The following is a 7661-nucleotide window of genomic DNA, read 5'->3' as shown; positions in this document are numbered from 1 at the left end:
CAAGTCTTGATCAGTAATCGTAAACATAATTTTATGTTTCAAACATAAAACCTGGTATTAAAGGTTATATTCATGCAACCAAGCTAAGTTTCATTTTCAAACATTTGAAAAGATTTTATTTGGACGCTTTCTACAACTTCAGTGTTTAACATGTTCCCTAGTATTTTATATTTCATTTTCTTCTCATAATTGTATACTATAACAAAAAAAGATAATGAGTTTTTCACTACTCCCCCAGACAGACATCCCTAATTTCCTCAGGTTCACCCCAGGATGCTATGCAAATATCATTTTCAGTATCTGCCATGGATTTCAAAAGGCTGGGAAACACTGGTTAAAAACAAAAACAAAACCAAACAAAAAAGAACCCAAGACATGGGGAGTTAGAGAGGAGAAGGGAGTTGGGGTAAATTGGAAGGGGAGGTGAATCATGAGAGACTATGGACTCTGAAAAACAATCTGAGGGTTTTGAAGGGGTGAGGGTTTGTAGGTTGGGGGAACCAGGTGGTGGGTATTAGGGAGGGCACGGATTGCATGGAGCACTGGGTGTGGTGAAAAAATAATGAATACTGTTATGCTGAAAATAAATAAATTAATATTTTTTAAAAAACCAACAAACAACAAAAAATGTTCATGTAGAAAGAGCTATATCTGGGGTGCCTGGGTGGCTCAGAGGTTAAGCCTCTGCCTTCAGCCCGGGTCATGATCTCAGGGTCCTGGGATCAAGTCCCGCATCGGGCTCTCTGCTCAGCGGGGAGCCTGCTTCCCCCTCTCTCTCTCTCTGCCTGCCTCTCTGCCTACTTGTGATCTCTCTCTCTCTGTCAAATAAATGAATAAAATCTCTTTAAAAATTAAAAAAAAAAAAAAGAAGGAGCTATATCATGGAGAACCAAACTGGAAGAACAGCCATAGGGACCAGAAATTCCATTGTTCTGAATGTCCCCAAAGGGGTCCACTTGGTCCTCACATGAAGGCTCCAGGAGGATGGCTTTTGGTCAAATCCCAAGAGTCAGCTCTCCCCAAAAAGAGAGGCTAGGAATGTTCTGACAGAGTCTGGCTGACCGACTGTCAGAATGTTGTACATGGAGATTCAAACTTTAAAGCATGACTGGTCTAGGGAACCTGAACCACCTCTTCTGACCTTAAGATTCTCTGATTCCATAACTGCCAGTTCAGGAAGTCTTCGAGCTTCTCCCTAAATTCTAGTATGAAAAGACATTGAGTCATCTCGGAATGTAAATAAAAAACCACTGGCATGCCATACCTTGCAGAAAGATACTGAAATAAGATCAATACGATACACACAGAAGGATCTCTATGTCTACTGTCTTTAACCTCAAAAAATTACCCATGGAAACATAGACATTAACCATGGCTCAGGGTTCTAGCCTTTACAAACCACCCAGTAACTACTAGATACTAGGAAAGTCAATTTCCTCTAACTTAATTTTCTTACCAAAACAATGGGGATGAGGTAGAGAAGCTTAGTTGATTTCTAGGGGTCTTCTCGGCTGTTTTTATTTAAGATTGTAGATATGATTTCTCTACAATTTCTCTACAATTCATATACAATGAATATAGAAGGGTGTCTTTCATGGAGGCTAGTTCAATTCATTTTCCATATTTACTAAATAAGCATACCCTGTATGTGAGGCTCCGTCTTGAACACACATCAAACTTCAGTAGAGAGGAGAGATTACAAAAAGGCAGCTTAAAGGCCAGCATACCCAATGAGGCCCTTGAAAGACTGAAATGACTCAGATTATATGGAAAATGAGGATGTGGAAGAAAAGAAATCCAAGAGGGTGACCATGAGGGAAATGAAATAAGTTCTCCCACCCATCGTGTCCCCTGTAGCAACACAGCAACCATCGTGTGTGCCTTGAACAAAAGGCAGGTCATCGTTGCTTTAGGACTGAGGGATTTGCCAGAGATTCAGGAAATAGAAGACTGGAGGTTGAGTCACAAGTAAGCGTGGGTGCCCCGGGGCGGGGGGGGGGGGGGGTGGTAGGCGCCAGCTGGTTCACCTGAGACAACATGGAAACCAATTCCCGAAAAGTTACTGACCAGGCTCTAGGAAGCCAGGAGGGTCTATAAAGAGCACAGGTGCTCATCAAAACCTTGTTAGCCTGCCTGGGTGTGGTTGAGTTTTGCAGACTGAGGTTATCCGAGAATTCCTGCCATGCAAATGTAAACCACCCACGTTAATGGTACATGGTGTCTTCTGTTCATTCATCAACTTAATGTCTTTATGTAATATAATTTTTCCATAACAGCATTTGTTGTATATGCCAGATAATCCCGGAAATGCTGGCAAAGGGAGATTTTTCGCCTGGGAGTGTTCTTTGAAATAAATTACTTAGGAGGATTCGCGAATAATCAAATGGAAGAGAGGAGAAGCTTCACAAAATGAGTAAGATCCCGTTCCCGCAGTGCCGGGCTTCTAAAGTTACCTGGGTGCACAGACATGCATTCAGTTCTCGGTGTGCAAAGGCTGTGAGGACAGAACAGGAAAACAAACGTTAAGAGCGTCATCAGCCATAAATCCCAATACACGTCACAGAGAAGGTGTGTCGGGGCTAAGGGAAGCGGTAGTGGTTTGGTCACAGAGCAGTTCCTCATTCCAACCAACTTCCTTACAATAAAAAGGCCTAATTTTTCTCTCTGATCATTTGGGTAGCATCTAAACAGTGCCTGTTTCTAAAAATCATTATTCTAGGCAAGGCTATGTTTGTCACTCAGCTGTGCTCTGTCATTTTAACCGAGCGTTCTAATACCACTTCGGTCCGTTATGTAATCCCCGGTTTTCCCCCATTTTGAATGTCTCTTTGTTGTTTATGGCTCTGCTCTCACACGGGAACTTGTCTGAAAGGTCTGGGTGCTGCTTTCAGTCGGGCCTTATCAGAGATCACGGTGATTGGAACTCTCTGTGTTTTACTGCTTCTATCTCATTAATGCCAGCACTAATTTGTGGTCCAATCCAATACCACCCCCATAAGATCTGCATGAATACACACTGGATTTCAATCTGCCATTCAACAAGCATGAAGACCTTTATGTTCATTATTAGCCAATCAGATGGCTCCAGGTTCCCTTCTCTGCATTTTTTTTCCATAGTGAAATCATTTTGTTATTATCCCAAAGCAGTTGCTTGGTAGGAGATATTAGAAAAAAAAAAAAAAAAAAAAAACAATGACAATGGGAGCAGCCCTTCCTCCTCTTCCTTTTTCTCCAGCGAATGCACCTGTTTTAACCTGTTACTAAAACCTTTAATTGAGACTCCAGTTCAAATGGAGTCGCCAATGTGTTTGTGAAAATCCTCCTTCCCCAAAATAGCTCCTACCCTGAGATACCTTGCAGTATATTATAAAATGGGCCTATTTTTTACCCTCTGAGAAGCAGAAGGACTGTTGAGATGAAAACGAATTCATGCTCCAGCAGAGAATGAAACCAGGTTCCCAACCCAAGTGGACCGATGGACCCAATGCTACATGCGTCAGGCTGACCTCATTCTGATACGTGCCACATTCTTTTTCTGAAAACTGGGGCCTGGGGTCATTCCCATGAGATGCTCCTTCATTCAATTTACATGTTGAAATGACTTCCCTTTCACATCATTTCAACCCCATGGATCATTACCAGAAGTACTCCATTCTGCCATAATGTTCCGCGTTTCTTGTTCCAACAAATGCCTTGTCCTTCCTGTTCCTCACGTAATTTTCGGTTCTGCACCAAATTTCACATGCGCAACGGCTTCAAGTAGGTTTGGCTATTCATATTTTGAGATAAACTGAAACCAGGGTGAAAGTCGGTAAACAAAGGGAAACAATACGCAGCAGAGCGTCTCATTCGGCAGAAAAGAAAGACCTAGTGAACTTCCAAAGGGTCCTTTTTTTTTTTTCTTTCCTTTTTAAGGATCAAAGGCAGAAAATCTCAAAAGTGAGTATTTTCTCACACAATAAGGATCTGAGAACTATTTTTTTTCACCTCCCACTGAGACCTGGTTTCGCAGGTTGTGTTCCCCAGGAAGCGAACTCTGAGAAGCTGATTTAGGTCCAGAGGCACATTTGGGCGTGCCCTGGTTCCATACCCATGGAAGAAAAGGAAGGAAGCAGGATAGGGCAGAGGGAGAAGCTGGGCTGTGGAGCAGGTACAAGGTCTCAGCCAACCCCACAGGGAAGTCTAGAGCAAGAATGGCCCTTCCGGGGACGCCTGGGTGGTTCAGTTGGTTAAGCAGCTGCCTTCGGCTCAGGTCATGATCCCAGCGTCCTGGGATCGATTCCCACATCGGGCTCCTTGCTCAGCAGGGAGCCTGCTTCTCCCTCTGCCTCTGCCTGCCATTCTGTCTGCCTGTGCTCGCTCTCTCCCCTTCTCTCTCTCTGATAAATAAATAAAATCTTTAAAAAAAAAAAAAAGAATGGCCCTTCCGGGTTCTCCCCCACCTCCAGGAAGGGGGGAGGAGACTTTATATTTCTGCACCAGGAGATGAGGGCTGTCCCCACCAGGCACGTGACCTTGGGCAAGAAGGCACTTTCTCCACCAGGTTGCAACTTCCAGAGAGACATTAGCCAAAACCTTCTCAGTGGCTAGAGCACTAAGGCCTTTAATCCTTAAGCGGGGATCTGGACGATGGTGCACGGCTTCCAAAGAAGGGTAAACCCTTATAATATAAAATTTCTGATTAACCACCTTAAGCCGAAAGAGGTGAAAGGAGGCGTATTTGCTTGTCAGAAAGCCACAGCCTGAGGGGCAGGCATCTAATCTAGTCTGCGAGGGGCCCTGAAATACTCTCCGGGATGGTCGCCAGCAGCACCGTCTTCTGCTCTCCCTCTGCCTCTCCCAGCTCATCAGCATCAACACGAAGGAGCTCAGCCCCTCCTCTGGCACCCTGACTTCTGCACCAGCCCCAGAGGCCCCTCTAGATCGCCTGGCTCAGACAGCCAATGGAGCCTGCCTCTGTCGGCCTTGCAGGACTATAACCCACGCAGAAAGAACTCCTGGCCAGCTACTACCTCCAGGGCACAGCCAGAGGAACCGTTTTTCTGTGCAGGTACTACAGCAGTGCAGCTCAGAAAAGTTCAAGACTCCGAGTTAAACCGGAAGGCAAATAATCTGAGGCATCTGGAACTGGCCACCCAGAAGCATTCTGTGGGAGTAGGGCCCAGTGCCAGAGAGCAAGATTCGAACTCTCCGTTTCTTCCCAGTCGCTTTCCCCACCAGGGATGTCTTTTGTGGCTTGATCCCTAACTAGTCTTCTACGAAGACCATCTGTGTTGACTGACGCCAACTATAGGACAAACAGAAGCCTACCTCTGAAACAATGCCATATCTGTAACCTACGGATGATGGACAGAACACCCCAAGATACAAACAGGCTACATACATTAGCAGACTGAAGACTGAGGCAAGTTCACGCACATGTGTGACATAAATCACACTGCCCATGGTGGGCAAAAAGATGCAAGGAAAGATCTGAAGTAAACGATTTCCAAAAAGCTATAATCATAGAGAAACCCAACTTCCTTTGTCACTTATTGACATGGGCGCGCTGGACTGTGGCCCAAATTTCCACTCTCTGCTCATGAAGAAGGAATTCATTAAAGATAATCTAGTTAAGCTGCTGAATCCTAGATACATTTTGCCATTAGACTTCAGAGTAGAATCTTACATTTCATTAAGATTTGGTCACAGTGTTTCCCAGGAGGTATGGATGTCAGTGACATGGAAGAAGTGTACCTTGACCTTCTTAAGAAAGGTATTCCATTTCCTCCTCAGATGCTGAGGCTGAATCAGCAAGATGAGAGATTGCTCCAGTCTCACTGACTCTTACTGTACCAGCTCTTTTTGAAATTGTTCTCCAGAGCTCTACTATTACATTGGCCCCAAACCAGATCGGACAATTGCACAGTGAATTGGATACGGTGAAAATGAATGTGAGGGTGCTGCCCACCATCCTGAAGCAGAGTCCCTGCATTTCTGAGTCTGAAAACCATGAAGACGTAAAGCTACTGCAGAAACTTTGCAGGATGGGTCAGGAGATGCAGGTCAGGATCGTGGATCTGCTCATGGTAATAGAGAATAAAGATGTAACCGTTGCGCCAATTCAAGAGAACGACGATTTCAATCATGCTATCCTTGGATGAGAGCTTTACTCGAAAACAAGAAAGGATTTTGGACCAAAATAAGAACCAGAGGGAAGATGCCAGTAGCACCAGTGAACTTCCTGTCCCATCCTGTGACCTCCTTGACGTAAGTCCCAGCCCTTCAGTGCATGGGGCTACTCTGGGAGAGCTCAGCCCCATGAATGCTCAGCTTTCAGACTTAAAGTCCTGCTATAACAAACAACTGGAAACCAAGTCTTCATCCACAGATAGAATTGTTAGCTCTGATAAACATAGAAACACCCCCTGTTTACTCAAACGACCAGGCAAAACCTCACCTGAAGTCCTACATATGAGAGTGTTCCAGAACATTCAAATGCAATGCTCCTACTGTAGCCAGTTAGTCTACAGACCATTCCAGAAACACTGTCAAGTCAGAGACTGTCATCCTTGCCCCGTAATCACTCAACAATGACAAAGAATGATCTCTAGCCACCCAATTACTACGAGGTAATAGAATTTGATCCCTTAGCTTCTGCTGTCACTACAGAAGTTATGTATTTAAAAAACTGATGTTTATCACAACAAAAGAGCTCTAAGTCATAGTGACCGTCGAGGTGAAAGTGGACAACAGGCATGTTAGCTACATAAGAGACGCCAATTCTCTAAAAGGTAGACCTTGGCGGGTCTGGATGTCACCATGGTTTAAGCATCTGCCTGTGGCTCAGGTCATGATCCCAGCATCCCGGGATCGAGCCCCACATGGTGCTCCCTGATCAGTAGGGAGTTTGCTTCTCTTTCTGCACTTCACCCACTCGTGCACGCTCTCTCTCTCCCTCTCTCAAATTAATAAATAAAATCTTTTTTTGAAAAAATTATACATCTTGGGCAGCTCTGAAGCTCAGAATACAAAATCTACCTGTGCATGAAAACCATGGTGGACCATTTCTCTTCTGCAGTAATGAAGTTTAACAGAAAAGGAGCCGTTCCAGAGTGACATTAACGGCTGCTGAGCACAACACCACTTTATCTCAAAAGACCTCGGTTTAACATACACTCACTTAAAACTTCAGCAGAAGAAAAATTCGTTGTACTAATGTCAACCAGTTTAGTTAGAGCATTTATGGTTCACAGACCTTCCTCCATTTATAAGAGAAGACTTCGCACAGCTGTGAGAGGAATAGATAAAGATTACTTTATTACAAAATAATAAGACAAGGGGGCGCCTGGGTGGCTCAGTCAATAAGCGTCTGCCTTCGGCTCAGGTCATGATCCCAGGGTGCTGGGGTCGAGCCCCCGCATCAGGCTCCCTGCTCAGCAGGAAGCCTGTTCCTCCCTCTCCCACTCCCCCTGCTTGTGTACCCTCGCTGTGTCTCTGTCAAATCAATAAATAAAATCTTTAAAAAAAAAAATAAGATTATGGAGTGCCTTCATTTAACTAAAGTAGAATGTAAAAGTCAATTTGTACTTCTTAACAGATGAACACAGGGGGAGGGAAGGAAAAAATAAAATAAGTTAAAAAACGAGAGGGAGGCAAACCATAAGAGACTCTTACCTCCC

The 7661-nt window shown here is 44.4% G+C and overlaps 1 pseudogene; it reads left to right on the top strand.

Moving 5' to 3' along the window:
* Positions 1 to 5539: 5539 nt before the first annotated feature.
* LOC116582591 lies at positions 5540 to 6674 on the top strand (annotated as a pseudogene).
* The last annotated feature ends 987 nt before the right edge of the window (positions 6675 to 7661 follow it).

This window comes from Mustela erminea, chromosome 2, assembly GCF_009829155.1.
Source record: "Mustela erminea isolate mMusErm1 chromosome 2, mMusErm1.Pri, whole genome shotgun sequence".
In the NCBI taxonomy this organism is placed as follows: Eukaryota; Metazoa; Chordata; class Mammalia; order Carnivora; family Mustelidae; genus Mustela; species Mustela erminea.
This window is presented reverse-complemented; position numbering and strand designations above follow the sequence as displayed.